Source organism: Thunnus maccoyii, chromosome 6 (genome assembly GCF_910596095.1).
Source record: "Thunnus maccoyii chromosome 6, fThuMac1.1, whole genome shotgun sequence".
Classification (NCBI taxonomy): domain Eukaryota; kingdom Metazoa; phylum Chordata; class Actinopteri; order Scombriformes; family Scombridae; genus Thunnus; species Thunnus maccoyii.
Window position 1 is genome coordinate 523,397 of NC_056538.1, and position 20,817 is coordinate 544,213.

The window sequence follows — 20,817 nt, forward strand, 5'->3', positions numbered from 1 at the left end:
TGGTTTTTCCTTTAATTTGTCACCTGTCTGTATCTCCTACTCTCGATGTTTTGGGGGGTTTTATTGGGGGGGAGGAGGGGTGGGGGGGGGGGGGGGAGAAGCAGGCAGCTACACATTTCTCCGTTTTCTATTTATCTGTTTAGAGTCGTCAGGCTAGGTTAACCCATTGTTGCTAACTTTGGAGCTAACCCCTTCACTTTTCCAGCAGTTGGTTAAACAACAGATGTGACTTTTCATGGTCTAGACAAGCTGCAGCATTTATTAACTGACACACTGTAGTCTGTACTGTACATTTACTGCCAGACTGACAACTTACTACCAACCTTTCCTCTGCTCCTGTCACATTCACCGTTATTTTTCTGCTGCTCGTTCTCTCGCTTAACCACTCACTCGCTTACGCTCTGCCCTCTTCCTTATAAGGAGTTACGCTACCTGCAGTTTCCCAGGCAACAACAAAGACGTTAACTCACGTTTCGAGACAGCGCTGCTCAGAGGCTCCCAAATGCTATTGATTTGCGAATGAATGACTATTTGGTGTTATTTTTGACATTTAAAAAAATTTTTTTTGGCCTGGCGGGGGCTCTCGTTGGGGGTTCTCAGGGCATTAAACAAGAAGTTGTTGTAACTCCACTTTACATTGTCCAATCTGCCCCAAATTTCTCATGTTTGATGAGAGTCCAGGCCTGAACAGATCTACATGTTAATATTGGGCCAAAGTCATAGCGCCCCCTACTGACAACAAAAAGTCACCCATATGTGACAGACATCATCCAATTTACATGAAATTTACATGGTGTGGTCTACACATGATATAGAGCAACATGACATCTAATTAGTGAGTGTTCTTTAGCACCACATAGTGGACACAGGAAGTGATAGTTATGTCCTACATGCAATGTCCAATATTCATGAAAATGTATATCCATGTCAGTTACCCTCTGGTAAATGTATTGCTGCAATAATATTTCACATATGTAGTATTGTCTAGGAAGTGAAGCCTAATTAGCACATAGTTCATATACACAGTTTCTAATGAGTCATCTCCGGCACCACATACTGCACACAGGAAATAATATTTTACCCATTCACACAATGTCCGATGATCCTGACAATTCAGAACTGTCAACAGATCTCCAATAGTGATACCACGGCTACCGCTCTCTCCAACACACGCAAGTTGCGAGGGCCCATTCACTGCTGCTTGCAGCTTTGATTATTATTATTATTATTATCATTATCATTATTATTATTAATAATTATTATTAATAATAGTAATAGTAATAATAATAATAATAATAATGTAGAAGTGATAGTTATCTCCTACATGCAATGTTCATGAAAATGTATATCTATGTCAGTTGCCCTATGGTGAATGTATTTCTGCATTATGTTGCCCTGCAATAACAGCACTTCAACTGCGGTGGGCCCCAACGTGCATGAAGGTGTGAGGGCCCAATCATCGCTGCTTGCAGATTTAATCATTATTATTCTAGTATACAACAGGTGTAAAGAGAAGAAGGTGTAGGGATAAGAGGTGATGAGGAGGAGGAGGTGTTGGGGGAAGAAATGAGGAGGAGGAGGCCGGCACATAAAGTGAAAGGACAGCTGTGTAGTTGTTTGGCCGACCGCCTGCCTTCCTGCTTGCTGAAAGGTGAGAGGAGGAAGCATGCATACACACACACAGTAGCAAATGTATGTGCATAGTTATATGTGTGCTTGTGCATTAGTGTGTGTGTGTGGTAAACAGGTTGACACTGGCAAAATGTCCCCTTCAGTCTAATCTGAAATCATTGTCTCCTGTATCCTGATGGCTTTTGCAGAAACCTCACAATAAAAATGACTCCACCCTGACAGAGCAGCCCTTCAGTGACTGGTAGTAACCTTCACGATGCAGCCTCCCTTTTTACACACATGTAGGCACGCACGCACACACGCGCGCGCGCACACACACACACACACACACACACACACGTACATGCACAATACACACTTGTTTCCACTGAAGGCCCGTAGGACATTTCAGACATTCAGCCCGTTGTTGCTTCCATCTGTCTGTCTGCAGCAACACACACATGCACCTCTAAACTCAGGCATGTCTGCACTGCCATCACATTCACCCTGCAGGACAAAGAAGATTCAAGGATTTTTTTCCTCTCCAAGTGCTCCCAGGCTTCCAGCTGATGAAATGGTACACTAATTATGATTTCTTTATTTCAGTCTTAGGGCTTTCCAGTTGTGGCAGTGGATGTGCCACTGTAGGCTACAGTGTTATGGAGGTAATTAACATAACTGCGCAGGATAGGCCTGCTCTATGAGGCTTTTTTGTCAAAAGCAGATATTTAAGTTGCTGCATCTGATGCTCGATAACAGAGATGCACATGCATCTGTGGAAAATTCATAACATGGATGAAGCTAAACGTTTCTATTAATGCACAACTGACAATGATGATACCAAATTCTATTTCATAATGCAGGTTGTAATGCAAGGAGAAAGCAATGACAGCTACACAGCGATGAGGTCCGGATGGCTGCAGCAGGTCCGGACTCTCAGTTGTCCCATGCAGCTGAAGCCGCGCAGCTCGCTGTTCATCAGCAGTAACCGCTCAACTGTTTTCCCCCCACACACTGTTTGCTACCACTCGGAGCTGCGTGGAGCCACACAGCAGCACATCATCATCACAAACAATAGTATTATAGCAGATGTTACATAGCTCAGGTCAGCCATATCGTCCCACTCAGTCTAGCAGATAAAAAAAGAAGAAAACGCAACACCGACTGTGGAAACCCATTCCCCGCATTCACACCGCTCGTTTGTCCGCACGCATCTAACTTTGTGGCCATATATCAGCTAGGACTGCGGCACTACCCGCTGGACTCACCCGGCCATGCTGCAGAATATTCAGGTGAAAAAGTCCGTCCTACTCCGTCATACCATCCACACCAGCAGAGCTGCTCAGAGACTAGCTGAGTGTTCACCGAGTGTCCGCTCCGCTCCTCTCCTACACTATCGCTGCTGCTGCTGCTGCTGCTGCTGGAGCTGCGCGCACACGACGGGGACTAGTCGCGCGCGGTAGTGCGCGGGCACAGCGCAGCCTACTGGAGAGTCCACGGATTTGATATCTTGCCCCGAATTTTTTAAGTAGGCTGCTTTAATTAAGTGAAATATTAATGTAATTCAAAACCAAATATACCTTTGATGGGTGAGGTCGGGGCTGGTGGCACAGATTTAAAAATTTATACATTTAATGAAATCAGAGTAGGCCTATATCACATGTAATTCAGTTGCATGTATCTTAACGAAAATACACAGTAAGAGACCTGGGCTGGTCGATCCATGGTACTTTCATCCCCTCGAATAATTTGTCAAGATCAAGCAAGCTGAATAAAATTATTATAAAGTTGTTGTCTTTCTTTTACAATAGACGTGTTTGTTTCTTCGTCTTTGCAGTACTTTGATTCAAAATAGGCTGAATCCAGATATTCATTTCAATTCAATTTTATCTATCTAGCGCCAAATCATAACAAAAGTTATCTCAGGGCACTTTTCACATAGCGCAGGTCAAGACTGTACTTTTTAATTACAGAGATCCAACAATTCCCCCATGAGCAAGTCCTTGATGACAGCAGCAAGGAAAAACTCCCCTTTAATGGGAAGAAACCTCAAGCAGAACCGGGTTCTACGTGCGGGACAGGTTGGGTTGAGGGGGAAAGAAGGGGGGGGGGGACGACACAGAGAAGCATAATAACAATAATAATACAGTAACAACGATGATAATAATAATAATAATTATAATTATAATAATTATAATAATAATATTGATATGACTAGTAATAATACAAGCAATAATAGCTGGAGAAGATGTCAAGGCAGGACACCCACAGGACCCTCGGATTCAGGATTTTCCTGTGAGATGAGAAAGCACAAAAACTCTAGGGATGAAGTCAAGTAACATGTAGTAACATGTATTAATGGTACATGAATGCATACAGATGGAGAGGAGGAGAAGAGAGAAGCTCAGTGCATCATGGGAAGTCCCCTTGCAGTCTAGGCCTATAGCAACATAACTAAGGGCTAATACAAGGAAAGCCTGGCCGGCCCTAACTATAAGCTTTATCAAAAAGGAGGAAAGTTTAAAGCCTACTTTTAAACGTAGAGAGGTTGTCTGCCCCCCGGACCGAATCTGGAAGATGGTTCCACATGAGAGGAGCCTGATAGTTGAAGGCTCTGCTTCCCATTCTACTTTTGGAGACTGTAGGAACCACAAGTAAGCCTGCATTCTGGGAGCAGAGCAGGGTACTATGAGCTCTTTAAGATATGATGGCGCCTGACCATTAAGGGCTTTGTAAGTGAGGAGAAGGATTTTAAATTCTATTCTGGATTTTACAGGAAGCCAATGCAGCAAAGCTAAAATGGGAGAAAAAATGATCTGTTTCTCTAATTTTCTGACTGCATATTTTATTTCCATTTAAGATGATTGAAGAAATCCTAACAACAAAGCCCGGCGGTGACCACATCATGCAAGAGTATGCAAAAACCAAATCTCTGACAGATGCTACCAGAAGACGGATGATAAACATACTTGCTGCTGACATGACAGAAACACATGGGTAAGAATCATACATGTAGGCTATGAAGAAACATTGTTAGTATTGGATTTTTTTTAATTGTGTTGTCCAATGCCAATTGAGTGAACATCATCACTGAATTCTTACATTAGAACATCCCCCCCACGTGTCTAAGTGTCAGAGTGATGTATGCTCTGTTCCCATATCTGGAAGACCCATATTCACAACATGGATATGTAAGTAAAAGGGTCCTTGCAACATTAAAACACATAATTGCCCTTAGACATGTTGATTGCATAGTCAGTCTGCATGTATTTAATTACATAGGAACATTACTATGATCCAGAGAGAGCGATTCGGAGTACCTTGCATGGCAGTTGAAGACCATTCAAAGAAAAACTGCAGAGGTGCCTCAGTTAGCAAATCTCCCAAGAGTAAGTTTACTTATCATTTACATATGATATTGATGAAATCTGTATGAAGGAGTCAATAAAATTGTGTTTGGTCTTAAGTTGGTGGGCCAGGCCATGGTCGATCCAGACCCTTCACTGCTGAGAAAGTGTTATCTGATGAGGATGTGGAAGCAGCTATTGCTGTTTTGAAACACTCTGCTGTTGAAGACACTGTCTGTGAGAAGATGAAAGCTACCTTCATCTATCGTCATTCAATGGTCAACGATGAAAAGAAAGCAGCAGATGTCTTCTCAGTCTTCCCGTGGTTTCTGGACACACTGGGACTGGTAAGAAATCTTCAGTAGTTGAATCACTGAAATATCCCATGCAGCATGCAGTGTCACTCATTACTGGTTTATATGCACTGTATTTTTGCTTTACAGATAGAACAAGATTTCAGACTCCTGTTTGGTGAGTTCACTGCCCACAAATTCTTGGAAAGGTGGCCCACAGAGCTAAAGTGGTAAAGGAAAGCCATGGACTGGTACCCACCACAGAGCTCCTGGGGTTAATGCACAATGCTGAGTCAGCTGCTGAAGGTTAAGAATGGTATGGTTTTAATCACCATTTTTAGTTATATAGGTAATTGTACCAATTTAATGTATTTATAGCATAATGTTAACCTGATGTTTGTTGATCTGTAGGCTGGGACAGTGACATGTCTGCTCTCCTGCTGCTGCTACATCTCCTGCCACCATCTGCACACGGATGAAAGAGGCCAGGAAAGATGTCTGTAGCTCAGGCTGTAGATCACCTCATCAAATTCCAAAGGGTACGCTGAATGGTTGTTTAAAATATACTTTCCATCACCTCAATTTCATGCACAGTTTGAGGTGATCTGATCTGTTGTCAGAGGTTGGTCACTAAATACTGATGATGAATGTGTTTTGTTGTAGGCTGGAACCAGTGTACAGCAGCATCTGAACAACATCATCCAAAGCAGTCAGCCCTACCTCCTCACTCAGGGAACCACAAGAAGCAGCGTTCACACCTTCTTCATTGTTATTGACAAACATGCCCTTCCATGTAAGGCGACAGGTTCAGTCGGAGCCCTTGACGAACTCTTTAAGGCCCGTTATGTCTTCGGTACATCCTACAGTTCTTCACTGACCAATTTCTTCACTTTCCTACAAACCCCAGAGTTGCAGAGTTGCGAGCAAGAATGGTATGTTAGTACCCACGTGAATTCAAACAATGCAGTGTTTTCTTTGCAAAAGTGACCATGGTGGACCAAACAGCCTTATAAAGCACCTTAAGGTAATTCATGGTCTCTGTGCTAGAAAGACTCTTTATCTTAAATGTGGCCAAGTGGGATGCTCACGTTCTTTTGGTAGCTTTTCTGGCTTTAGAAAGCATCTGAACAAGTGCCATGTAAGCGGTTCATTTGATTCTGTAAAAGAAGGTGATTTTTCACCTCGTCAAAGTGTTCTTGATACAAGTAATGCCACTGATGTGGCATTACTGACGTGTCGTCTGAATATTTAGAGCCTGAGTTAGAATTATCTTCAGCAGACCTTGTAAATAGTTGTGCAGCTGTAATTTCTGATCTAAAGGCAGAAGGTGTGGGCCAAAGTGTAGTGAATTTTGTTGTGATTTCCATGGAAGAGATTGTTCAAGATATCCAGCAACATGCTAAAGAAATTGTCATTAAGCGTGTATTTAGTGATGAAAGAGAAACTGAAATGTGCAAGAAAGTTGAAGCATGTTTTGAGGAGTTAGAGAATCCTTTCACAGTTCTTAATTCAGAATACAAGTGATCAAAATTTTTATCAGACAAGTGGGAAACTGTATAACTAGTTGAATGTGTAATTGGCTCAAGATTTGACACAAGGCGAAATAAAAAAAACTGGAACATATGATCAGGTAGTTGTTCAAGATAAATTCATGTATGCTCCAATTTTATCTACTTTGCAGTCAATATTTAAAAGTCAGCATATCACAGAAATGTTGAAAAAGCCACTGATGACTCAAGACTCAGAGATATTTGTGATGGATCTTTATTTAAGACTCACCCTCTGTTTTCAACTGAAAAGCACACAGTGCAGATCCAGATGTTCTATGATGACTTCAAGGTTGCAAATCCTCTCGGTTCCAAGCGAGGTATTCATGAATTGGGTGCAATATATTTTACCTTAAGGGACTTCTCTCCAAAATGGAATTCTCTTTTGGCAAACATACAGCTGTGTGCCCTATTTCATGCACAAGATCTTAAACGTTACAGTTTTAGTGAAATTCTTGCTCCTATTGTTCGAGACATTAAAGTGTTAGAGACTGATGGTATTGAAATTCCACTATATGGTGGTCATGTTCATGGCAGTGTGATACAGGTTACAGGTGATAGTTTAGGTTTACATAGTTTGTTTGGTCTGGTGGAGTCTTTCAGTGCAAGGTACTGTTGCAGGTTTTGTTTTGCTGAAAAAGATGACTTTCAAACAGAATTCTCTGAAGATTCTTCCAAAATAGTGTTGCGCACCAAAGACACCCACACTGCTCACTGTCAAGAAATGGCTCGTAATCCATTTCTTCCTTACGTTTTTGGTGTGAAGAGTTCATGCTTATTGAATTCATTGACATATTTTTGCACAACTTAGAACTTCTCAGTTGATGTGATGCATGACATTTTGGAAGGGGTGGCCCAATACGAATTGAAGTTATTGTTTGTGTATTTTAAAGAACAACATGTTACATTGGGGGAGCTGAATTCGAGAATACAAAGTTTTGATTATGGCGTCATTGAGAGAAACAGTAGGCCAGTGACTGTGAATTTAGGTGGAGAGAGTAATGATCTGGGACTGAATGCAGCTCAGTCATGGTGCTTGTTGAGGAATGTTCCGCTCATGTTTGGAGATTTGGTAAGCTCTACTGACCAACACTGCGGCCAATTTCTTCTATTACAACAAACTGTAAACATTGTATTTTCTCCCATGTTCTCTCAAGATCTCTGTGTATATTTAAAACATTTGATTGTGGAACACCACAAACTTTTCAAGATGTTGTATCCCCAGAAAAACTTTTACCAAAGCACCATTTTCATATCCATTATCCTCGCTGCATCCAGAAAATAGGACCTGTACTTCATAGTTGGTGCATGCACTATGAAGGTAAACACATTTTTTTTTAAGAAACAGCTCAAGTCATTTAAAAATATCACCAAAACACTAGCCAAAAAACACCAGAATCATATGACATACGTTTGGCAATCTTCAATAACCTTTAGTCGGTTAGACATTGGTCCAGGAAAAATGGTGTCTTTAGAAATGGTAAAAGGAGGTTCTGGAATTGCCATGGCAATGCAAGTGCCCAGTAGTGTTCAAGTTATGAAAGTGAATTGGGCTAAACACAATGAGTTTGTTTACCGCCCACATCTGGTTATTTGTGGCAAAGTTGAATCTGAAATGCCTCTTTTTTACCAGATTGAGTCAGTTCTGATAAGTATGGCAAGATTCAATAAATGCTGTTACTGTGATCTTGTATGTTTGTGTTTATTTACATTTAATAGGTTAGAACACAGCAGTATAGCATCACAGTAAAATAGCATCATATGACCTAGATGTAAAAAATAACACTGTAGAGAAATGAAATTTAAATATTATTCACATTGGAGTGTCATTTTAAAACTAAAATTGGAGTAAAATTAGCTCTAAAAAGTTTAATCATATTACTCTGAACAGTGTGAGCAAACTACAGTGTTAAATATTTTTACACATTTCATTGTTAATTTTGACACTGAATTGAATAGAATTAACTCTGAAAAGTTAACACTGGCCAAGAGTAAATTTTACTCTAATTTCGAGTGGGACCAAATGTTATCTAGAACAGAGTTAAATTCAACTCTCTCAGAGTTAAATTGACACTATTTTTACTGTGTGGTTTTTCTGCATCATTTTGAGACATGACGTGCCTGATTTTTGCAATGTTTGCGATGTTACGTAGATGAAAAAGGCAATTCTTGAGATTTGTTTTATGTCGGAGTTTAAGGACATATCCTGATCAAGAATAACTCCCAGATTCCTTACGGTGGCGCTGGAGGCCAGGGCAATGCCATCTAGAGTAGCTATATCATTAGATAATGTGTTTCTAAGGTGTTTAGGGCCAAGCACAATAACTTCAGTTTTGTCTGAGTTTAGTAGCAGAAAATTGCAGGTCATCCAGGTCGTTATGTCTTTAAGGCATGCTAGGAGTTTAGTTAACTGATTGGTTTCATCTGGCTTCATTGATAAATATAATTGGGTGTCATCTGCACAACAATGAAAATTTATGGACTGTTTCCAAATAATATTATCTAAAGGAAGCATATATAAGGTGAATAGTACTGATCCAAGCACAGAACCTTTTGGAACTCCGTGTCTAACTTTTGCATGGAGGATTCATCGTTAACATGTACAAACTGAAATTGATCTGATAAATAGGATTTAAACCAGCTTAATGCAGTTCCTTTAATGCAAATTAAATGTTCCAGCCTCTGTAATAGGATGTGAAGGTCAATGGTGTCAAATGCCGCACTAAGATCTAACAAGACAAGTACGATGCAGTTATGAGATCATTTGTAACTTTCACCAGTGCTGTCTCTGTGCTGTGATGCACTCTAAATCCTGACTGAAAATCCTGAAATAAACTACTGTTATGTAGAAAGTCACAAAACTGATTGGTAACTGCTTTCTCAGGGATCTTAGAGAGAAAGGGAAGATTAGATATAGGTCTGTAGTTGGCTAAAATCAAGAATAGGCTTCTTAAGAAGAGGTTTAATTACACTACTTTAAAAGGATTGTGGTACATAGCCTGTTACTAAAGAGAGATTGATCATATCTAGTAAAGAAGTCATTACTACTGAGAGCTAGAGGAATACATGGATCAATAGAGTTATGACTCTTTTTCAGCCTGGCCTGAAAAGGAACCTAGGGCTGTTTTTATTCTCCTCTATTAATGCTGAGTAATAGGCGGCTCTGGCATTACAGAGGGCCTTCCTACATGTTTTAAGACTATCTTGCCAGACTAAGCAAGATTCCTCCAGTTTTGTGGAACGCCAAATCATTTTAAATTTTTGCAATGTTTGCTTTAATTTGCAGGTTTGCTGAGTTATACCATGGAGCAACTGTTTATGTTTTATTATCTTCCTTTTGAAAGGGGTGATGGTGTCGAGTGTTATTTGCACTGAGCATGCGGCACTATCAACAAGATTATTAGTTTTGAGAGGGACTAAAATTAGCATAAGAGTCCTCTGTAGTATTGAGACATGGCATTGAGTTCAATACTGATGGAATTGCTTCCTTAAATTTAGCTACCGCACACAGCATCAGATAGACATCTAGTTAAGACATTTTTGTCTAATGGTGTGTAGTCCAGTAATAGGGATTCAAAATTTATTAAGTAATGGTCTGATAAAATAGGATTTTGTGGAAAAACTATTACATGTTCAATTTCGATGTCGTAAGTCAGAACAAGGTCGAGGGTGCGATTAAGACAGTGAGTGGGTTTATTTACACTCTGAGAGAAGCCAATTGAGTCTAATAATGAGATAAACGCAGTGCTAAGACTATTATTCTCGACATCCACATGAATATTAAATCACCTACTATAATTACTTTATCTGTGCTAAGGACTAAGTTTGATAAAAACTCTGAGAATTCAGATAAAAATTCAGAGTACGGGCCAGGAGGACGGTATATTACAACAAATAGAATTGGCTGTAAAGTTTTCCAGGTTGGCTGAGAGAGACTAAGACCAAGGCTTTAGATGAATGAGTTATAATGAAATTAAGGTCTAGAGTTGATAATTAGGCTTGAGTTTATCAATATGATAATCTGAGATTAGATGGTTTCCTAATACGGCTTTAGATGACAGAGATCTAATGTTTCAGACTCCACATTTAATTCTCCTATTTTGTTGTACTATTGCAGTGGTGCTGTTAATTTTTATTAGATTTTTATGAATGAATTCTCTTCTGTTTACCTTAGATTTAATTGATTTAAGTGGTCGGGGGACAGACATATGTTCTATGGGGTTTTGGGTGGGTAACTGCTCTAATGGAAGCACAGAGAAACATGCAGGACTGCAGCTCTGCCTCCTGGTCTCTGGGTTGTCATGGTTTGGTCTGCTAATAAACTCTGCCATATTTCTAGATATGAGAACAGCTCCATCCAAAGTGGGATATATGCCATCTCTCCTAATCAGACCAGGTCTTCCGAAGAAAGTCCACCAATTGTCTATGAAGCCGATGTTGTTTGCTAGACACCACCGAGACAGCCAGCAGTTGAATGACGACATGCAGCTATACATGTAATCTCTGGTCAGATTAGGCAGAGGCCCAGAGAAAACAAATTTTAGTGACCTCCAATTGGCGTACTTGGGAATCATTCCCACCAACATGAATAAATCATACCATACTTACGATTGCACCCTCTGGACCTGCACACTACCCTCATGGACTTCTGTCATCACGTCAATTCTGTGAGGGCACTGGACTGCAAGGGGATAAAATGGCTACTAGCATGGCCTCTGGAGCAGATAAAAGACCTCTGACAGAGGATCTCAAACTACTAATCGGCTTGTACAGTGGAGGTCAGAATAATAGCATTAAGTCTTACTGATTAAAAGTAATCAGTAAGACTTAAAATCTATTCTAAAACATACTTGGAGCCAGTGTAAAGAGGCTAAAACAGGAGTGATGTGATCACGTCTCTTGATTCTGGTTAAATTGGAAATGGAAATGGAATTGATCAACAGATTTTTGATTAGGGCAAGTAAAAAGGTTGTTACAATAATCCAGTCATGATGAGATGAAGGCATGTAAAATGGCCTCTTAAAAGTTAAAATAGATTGCATTTTTGAAATATTTCTACAAGGGATGTTGCAATATATTGGTATTGACGATAACCATGATATTTAAAAAATTAAATATTGATATCATGTTAATAATACATATATGATAATATCGTGGAAATAATCCAGTGCCTCTTAACCCCTTAACCTTGGGTACTCATGTGACAAATCTGGAAAGCTAAGATTCTTGTGATTCAATTGATGCAAACCATTTCAAGATACGATAACAACAGCAGGTACAATCAGCACCTCTGTCAGACCACCACCAAACAAACAAACAATTACAAAATGCTACTCACCTATGAAGCCTCATATTACTCCACTGACTGATACAACTCCAACAAGAACAGTCTTGTTACATTAGCAAAGCTCCTGTTGATCCAATCCAGTAAAATATTTAGTCCAAAACACATTATTACATCAATAAATATCCACGAATAGCTGTTGCATCATTTCAAATTAGCCAGCAGATGTCCTAATCTTCCAACTTATTCTCCATTATAACTCACATTAGCATGTAAACATTAGTCACAGCTTGCTATCAAAATGGTGGCTGCAATCTGAACTTTCGATTGACACCTCACTTGACCCAACCAGAGCTTCCATGTCCTGTGCACAGCCTACAGTAGCCAATGAGAGTCCGCGTTGGAAGGAGGTGCCTGCCCCTCTTCTTTCGTGTAAAGACCGAGCATATGGGAACAGATTCTGCTGATGACTGGCGCTCCAAATAGCCAATGAAATTCCAAAAATGACCGTATGCTGCTTTATTGCTTTTTATAAAGCCACAGCATGGAAATTATGTAAATATAGTTGGCTGTGATTTACTTTTCATATGAACTGTTTTCTATGGGGCCAGAGTAGTGACATTTACATTTTGCCATCGAAAATAAAATTTGGCATTCAAAACAAAACCTGAACTGAAAAAGAAAACATTGGCATTGAAACACTTGTACTGCAAAACGTTGTATTGGCACTGAAACAAGTATTGGCACTTAAAAAAGTTCTGACTTCTGAGGATGGGAAGACGCTTAATAAAATAAAACAAAATTTAATATAGACTTATCTGTTTATTTTAATACATTTATATTTATGTAAATGTGGTGATATCTAATGATAGCCTTTCCCTTTCTCATACTAGGAAAACTGAACAATTGGCAGGGTTTTTCCCAAGAAGATGACTCTTAAAGACTGGAGCGCACCAACTCCACCTCATTTAAAGAAATCCAGCTACTCTGTCTTTCTTTTAAAACATATTTTATTATATTTATTATGTTCTTGATAATCATTGCTTTGTGATATTTTATGTATTTGTACATGTTTCCATTTATACAGTATGTATATTTGTGTCTGTTGATTTGACTACACATTAAAACCAATATTTCAAAAATATGAGAACAAAATTGAGAATTCCTCTTCAATGAAGTGACCTTGTGGGAGGCTGAAAACAAAACGGTATGCATTTGACAGGAAAATCATGTCATTGTGTCTCAGAGTATGCATGATGTGAAAATAATTGTGATCTTGAGTTTAATCAACTAGCCACATTACCACTGCGTGTTACACCTATATGTATTACAATTAAAGCAGTGAAAGGTGGTGCAGCCAGTACAAGAGCAGTATTAAGAACAGCAAGTTGCGTAAAAAAATCCTACTGACATCCAATGCAGTCAGGCTCAGCCCAACAATAAATATATTTTCACTTCTTGGATTTTGGATGCATATATTTTTTAATCCTACATATTTTGACAAAATCTGTTGCACATAATGTTAAAATGGAGCAGTCAATTCATTATTTAAAAGAATAAAGTCAATACAGCTTCTGGTCCAGGTCTTGAGACAGTTCAGTATCTGACTCTGTGCCACTGAAAAGACACTGAAATTTAAAAAGAAAAATATGTGGCTTTATTTGAATAACTCAGTACTCTGTCATTTGTGTGACACTGAAACTATGTGGATATTTAATTACAGTTCAATATTATGGAGGACTGGAAGAAATATAAAATGTACTTTTGAGCATTTCTTTCAGTCTGTGAATGTTCTTAAGAGATGTTTCAGTAATCACTGCCAACTAGGAGAGTGGTGGCTCTATCTCCCAAAGCTTCTTTCACTGCCAGTGAACTCTGAAAAATACAGCAGAGGAGTGCCAAATAGGTGGGTGACGGCAGCTGCCAAACTACTCTGACAGTAATAATCCCTTCATGTCTCTGCTTGTTATGTTTGCAGGAAACCAGCATTCATTCAGCCTCTTTATAACAGCTAATGTGGGCATTTTTCTCTTGTGACAGGGCGAGCTGTATATGTATCCTGAGGTGAGTTCCTGTGATCCTACATGTACACTGTATGTGAACTGGAAAGAACTGAGAAGCTGATGTTTACATGAACCCTTTCTCCATTACACCCTAATGGTTATTGACTGAAACAGGACACTTAACCTCAAATATATCTAAATAAATAATAGACTCTCAATTATGCTTAATTATGACAAACTACACACCCTTGACTTAATTCATTATCTTGGGCCGCATTACACTCTTACGTTCCCATGGGAAAAACCTGCAGGCCTCCTGCCTCATCAACTAAAGAACATGGCCTGAGAGTGACTCCAAAAAAATCAGAAGTGTCCTGTTCTTGGCTGCTATTGAATAAATATCGGTTTACTCACTTAACCCTGAATTGGGACTGTCAGTGGCTATTGGAGGGAACCTGAAAATTTCACTCAGGCATTCATACAAACCATTATGGGAAGAATCATGAAAATACAAACAGAATTTACAGATCCCCTCTAGACATGTTATAAGACATTTAAAAATACTCTGCTTTGACTAATAATTAGTGTCTGATCTGGTTTTTCCACAAAAACGTTGAACAACCTTGTTAAAAAGCCTTAAAATCAAAAATTACTCCTTCTCCCTTATTAAAAAATCCAAAATCTCTGAAAATACAAATACCGTTATTTTCAGAAAAAAATTAAATGCTGGACAAGAGATGTCTCCTCCTAGTGTTTGTGCACTGGGGGCTCCAAGTTTCCATATCACATATGAGTAAGTTGCATACTGGACCACGATTGGCTCCAAACTACTTGTGATGTCACAAATCGTGCTCATAGGTACTTTACTTAAGTTTAAGCACAGAAAAACATTCCACTTTGAGCAAGTGAATGTGAAAACAAACTGCTCATATATCATTCTACACAGAGAACCTCAAATACTCCAACTGAAGGAACAAGAAGAAAAACACATTTCTGAATGGAAGGGGACTTTTACAATTTATGTTAAATCACAGGTGGTGTATACATATACGTACATATGTACCAATGTACAAGCATACCAGCACCTACTTATATATCAATTTGACTTTCTATATACATTGATGGATCTATCTTTTATGTCCCAGAACATTTCTATGAAATTTATTTTTGCTTAGCCTTACTATACCTTAAAACATACGTATACGTATCCAGGTATGGGTACATAATGTACAGTACTGTGCAAAGGTTTTAGTTACTTTAGATGTTTAGATCTATAATACAACACAGGCGTCTGATTGGTCCCAAATTTATTCAGCAGTCAGTCTGGGATTACATGAAGAGACAGAAGCAGTTGATTCACCTAAATCCACAGAAGAATTCATCAACAACAATTCAGCAACTTTTTCAAGATGCAGGAACAACTGACCTGCCATGTACCTGAAAAACTGTGTGCAGTTGTACTGAGGAGAACTGCTGCTGTTTTAAAGGCCTAAACATGCTCACACCAAATATTGATTTCATTCAGGTTTCTTCTGTTTACTCAACTTTCTACCAAGTTATAATTGATAAAGGGTCTGATGTTTGTCTGGTGCTGACGTGCTACGGTAAGCGTATTGTATCATTTCCGGTTGCCGACTGTGTATACTGATAGCGTTGTTGCTGCTCTCATCTCAGTTGATTTTCCTATATATATCACATTACTGTTGATTAATATCTGCTGTATATTTAAACTTTCGCTAGTTTTACACAAGCACTCTCAGCGCTTTTCTCTTAACGACTTTTCTCGCTAATCGCACAAGTTGTTAGTCACTTTAGCTCTGCAGCTAGCACTAGCAGCTAACTCAAACTAAGCAGTTAGCGATGGCTTCTCTCTCTCCCTCTCGTTCTCCTGCTCTCTCTTGCTCGGTGTGCCAAATGTTCAGTTACTCCTCTGCCTCCTTTAGTGATAGTGATAAGTGTAATAAGTGTAGTCTATTTGCAGCACTGGAGGCAAGGCTTAGTGAATTGGAAGCGCGGCTCCGCACCATGGAAAAACAATCAGCTGCTAATATAGTTAGCCAGCCCCTAGTATCCGGTGCGGGCCGACCTAGCGTAGCTCCCACTCCCCCGGTAGCTCCCGAGCAGCCGGGAAGCCAGGGCGGCTGGGTGACTGTCCGAAGGAAGCATAGCCCTAAGCAGAAGCCCACGGTTCACCACCAACCAGTTCATGTTTCTAACAGGTTCTCCCCACTCAGCGACACACCCGCTGAGAAACAAACTCTGATTATTGGCAGCTCCATAGTCAGAAACGTGAAGTTAGCGACACCAGCAGCTATAGTTAAATGTATTCCTGGGGCCAGAGCGGGCGACATTGAGTCAAATTTAAAACTGCTGGCTAAGAATAAGCGTAAATATGGTACGATCGTCATCCATGTCGGCGGCAACGACTCCCGATTACGCCAATCAGAAGTCACCAAAATTAATGTTGAGTCGGTGTGTACATTTGCTAAAACAATGTCGGACTCCGTAATTTTCTCTGGACCGCTGCCTAATCTGACCAGTGATGACATGTATAGCCGCATGTCACAATTCAACCGCTGGTTGTCGAGGTGGTGTCCAGCAAACGATGTGGGCTTCATAGATAATTGGCAGACTTTCTGGGGAAGACCTGGTCTGATTAGGAGAGACGGCATACATCCCACTTTGGATGGAGCTGCTCTGATATCCAGAAATATGGCCAAGTTTATTAGTAAACCAAAACCATGACAACCCAGAGTTGAGACCAGGAGGCAGAGCTGCAGTCCTACACGCTTCTCTGCGCTTCCATTAGAGCAGTTACCCACCCAAAACCACATAGAGACTGTGTCTGTCCCCCGACCACATAAATCAATTAAATCCAAAGTATATAAAAGAAGAGTCATTCATGAAAATCTAGTAAAAATTAAAACCACCGCTGCAATAGTACAACAAAATAAGATAATTAAATGTGGACTCTTGAACATTAGATCTCTTTCATCTAAAGCAGTTTTAGTAAACGATTTAATTTCAGATCATCGTATTGATTTATTTTGTCTCACTGAAACCTGGCTGTGTCATGAAGAATATGTCAGCCTTAATGAATCCACTCCCCCCAGTCATATTAATACTCATATTCCTCGAGACACTGGCCGAGGAGGAGGAGTTGCAGCCATTTTCAACTCAAGCCTAATCATCAACCCTAGACCTAAATTTAATTATAACTCATTCGAAAGCCTTGTTCTTAGTCTCTCCAAGCCAAACTGGAAAACTTTACAGCCAGTTCTATTTGTTATAGTGTATCGTCCCCCTGGCCCGTACTCTGAATTCCTATCTGAATTCTCAGAGTTTTTGTCGTATTTAGTCCTTAGTACAGATAAAGTAATTATAGTAGGTGATTTTAATATTCATGTGGACGTTGATAGTGACAGTCTCAGCACTGCATTTCTCTCATTATTAGACTCAATTGGCTTCTCTCAGTGTGTAAATAATCCCACTCACCGTCTTAACCACACCCTAGACCTTGTTCTAACTTATGGGATTGAAATTGAACATTTAATAATTTTTCCACAAAATCCTATTTTATCAGATCATTTTTTAATAACTTTTGAATTCCTATTACTGGATTACACACCATTAGATAAAAATGTCCTCACTAGATGTCTATCTGATAGTGTTGTAGATAAATTTAAGGAAGCAATTCCGTCAATACTGAATTCACTGCCATGTCTCAATACTACAGAGGACTCTTATGTTAACTTTAGTCCCTCCCAAATTGATAATCTTATTGATAGTGCTGCAGGCTCACTAAGACAAACACTCGACTCCATCGCCCCCTTAAAAAAGAAGATAATAAAACGTAAGAAGTTAGCTCCATGGTATAACTCCCAAACCCGCAAATTAAAGCAAACATCGCGAAAATTGGAAAGGATTTGGCGTTCCACCAAAGTAGAAGATTCTCGCTTAGTCTGGCAAGATAGTCTTAAAACATATAGGAAGGCCCTCTGTAATGCCAGAGCCGCCTATTACTCAGCATTAATAGAAGAGAATAAAAACTGCCCTAGGTTCCTTTTCAGCACCTTGGCCAGGCTGACAAAGAGTCATAACTCTACTGATCCATGTATTCCTATAGCTCTCAGTAGTAACGACTTTATGAGCTTCTTTAATGATAAAATTCTAACTATTAGAGACAAAATTAACCATCTCCTGGCCTCAACAGGCACCGTTCTCTCCCCAAACACAGGAACCTTGGTAACGGCAGTAAATCCTGACATATATTTGGACTGTTTTTCTCCAGTAGACTTGTCTGAACTGACTTCAATGATTTGTTCAGCTAAACCATCAACCTGTCTCTTAGATCCCATCCCAACTAGGCTGCTTAAGGAAGCCTTACCCTTAGTGAGCACTTCTTTACTAGATATGATCAATCTGTCTTTAGTAACAGGCTATGTACCACAGTCCTTTAAAGTAGCTGTAATTAAACCTCTTCTTAAGAAGCCTACTCTTGATTCAGGTGTTTTAGCCAATTATAGACCTATATCTAACCTTCCATTTCTATCCAAGATCCTTGAGAAAGCAGTCTCTAATCAGTTATGTGACTTTCTACATAACAATAGTTTATTTGAGGATTTTCAGTCAGGATTTAGAGCGCATCATAGCACAGAAACAGCACTGGTGAAAGTCACAAATGACCTCCTAACTGCATCAGACAAAGGATTTGTCTCTATACTTGTCCTGTTAGATCTTAGTGCTGCATTTGACACAATTGACCATCAAATCCTTTTGCAGAGACTGGAACATTTAATTGGCATTAAAGGAACTGCATTAACCTGGTTTAAGTCCTATTTATCAGACCGATTTCAGTTTGTACATGTGAATGATGAATCCTCCGTGAAGGCAAAAGTTAGACACGGAGTTCCACAAGGTTCTGTACTTGGACCAATTCTATTCACCTTATATATGCTTCCTTTAGGTAATATTATTAGGAAACACTCCATAAATTTTCATTTTTACGCAGACGATACCCAATTATATTTATCAATGAAGCCAGATGAACCCAATCAGTTAAACAAACTCCAAACATGCCTTAACGACATAAAGACCTGGATGACCTGCAATTTTCTGCTACTAAATTCAGATAAAACTGAAGTTATTGTGCTTGGCCCTAAACACCTTAGAAACACATTATCTAATGATAAAGCTATTCTGGATGGCATTACCCTGGCCTCCAGCACCACCGTAAGGAATCTGGGAGTTATCTTTGATCAGGATATGTCCTTTAACTCCCACATAAATCAAATTTCAAGGACTGCCTTTTTTCACTTACGTAATATCACAAAAATCAGGCACATCCTGTCCCTAAAAGATGCAGAAAAACTAGTTCACGCATTTGTTACTTCTAGGCTGGATTATTGCAATTCCTTATTATCAGGCTGCCCTAACAAGTCTCTAAAGACTCTCCAGCTGGTCCAGAACGCAGCTGCACGTGTATTGACTAAAACTAGAAAAAGAGACCACATTTCTCCCATTTTAGCTTCACTACATTGGCTTCCTGTAAAATCTAGAATAGAATTTAAAATCCTTCTCCTAACTTACAAAGCCCTTAATGGTCAGGCACCATCATATCTTGAAGAGCTCATAATACCGTACTATCCCACTAGAACACTGCGCTCCCAGTATGCAGGCTTACTGGTGGTCCCTACAGTCTTTAAAAGTAGAATGGGAGACAGAGCCTTCAGCTATCAGGCTCCTCTTCTATGGAACCATCTACCGGATTCAGTCCGGGGTGCAGACACCCTCTCTATGTTTAAGAGTAGGCTTAAAACTTTCCTTTTTGATAAAGCTTATAGTTAGGGCCGACCAGGCTCGCCTTGGATCAGCCCTTAGTTATGCTGCTATAGGCCTAGACTACTGGGGGACTTCCCATGATGCACTGAGCTCCTCTCTCCTCCTCCTCCTCTCCATCTGTATGCATTCATGTAACAGCAATGCATGTCACTAACTTTGCTTCTTCCCTGGAGTTTTTTGTGCTTTCTCATCTCACAGAAAAACCTGACTCCCGGGCCGAACCTTCGCGGTCCTTCACAGTCCTGATGGCATCCTTCCCTGGCTGTTGCTGCTTGTGCTTGTTGTTGTTTGTTGTTGTCATTGTTTTTCTTCTGTCCCCCCTCCCCCTTTCCCTCTCTCTTTCTCTCTCTCAACCCAACCGGTCAAAGCAGATGGCCGCCCACCAAGAGCCGGGGTCTGCTTGAGGTTTCTACCCGTTAAAGGGGAGTTTTTCCTTACCGCTGTCGCCAAGTGCTTGCTCATGGGGGAATTGTTGGGTCTCTGTAAATTAAAGAGTACGGTCTTGACCTGCTCTATGTGAAAAGTGCCTTGAGATGACTTCTGTTGTGATATGGCGCTATATAAATAAAGATTGATTGATTGAAATAAAAATGATTCATGGCATTATTTTTGACAGCTTCCTCACTTTACTTTTAGTGCCTTATACTTACCTCCTATTTTAGTAGATTAAAATAATATATTCTCCTTTTCTTCCCATCCTTCTCTAAGCTAAGTTGTTCCCATCCTGTTAGGAATGTCAGGGTTTGCAATTTCTCTTTAAATGTCTTTCTTGCCAAATAAGTATTGTGAAGTCAGACATATTAACCTGTGTGCGTGTTTGACATTTTATTAAGAATTCTTTTCAAAATAAAATTACAAATATCGGCTTTGCTTAAATCTCCTAAAACTACT

At 39.7% G+C, this 20,817-nt stretch overlaps 1 protein-coding gene and 1 long non-coding RNA gene across 9 annotated transcripts in view; one reads left to right on the plus strand and one right to left on the minus strand.

Annotated features, from left to right (window-relative positions):
• fat3a (FAT atypical cadherin 3a) overlaps positions 1–3,069 on the minus strand; it is a 248,915-nt gene extending 245,846 nt beyond the window's left edge. For 4 of the 8 annotated variants that reach the window (XM_042414703.1, XM_042414702.1, XM_042414700.1 and 1 more), the window contains exon 1: positions 2,880–3,067. The gene's annotated coding sequence lies outside the window, so the exon portion shown is untranslated. Of the gene's footprint in view, positions 1–2,879 lie in introns of all 8 variants that reach the window. The other 4 variants (XM_042414705.1, XM_042414706.1, XM_042414707.1 and 1 more) reach the window with 2 other exon arrangements.
• Positions 1,996–8,442, plus strand: LOC121899107. The gene is made up of 8 exons (XR_006096627.1): positions 1,996–2,188; positions 4,472–4,608; positions 4,719–4,802; positions 4,894–5,000; positions 5,079–5,305; positions 5,402–5,567; positions 5,663–5,790; positions 5,915–8,442. It is a non-coding gene; the product is annotated as an uncharacterized LOC121899107 (long non-coding RNA).
• The last annotated feature ends 12,375 nt before the right edge of the window (positions 8,443–20,817 follow it).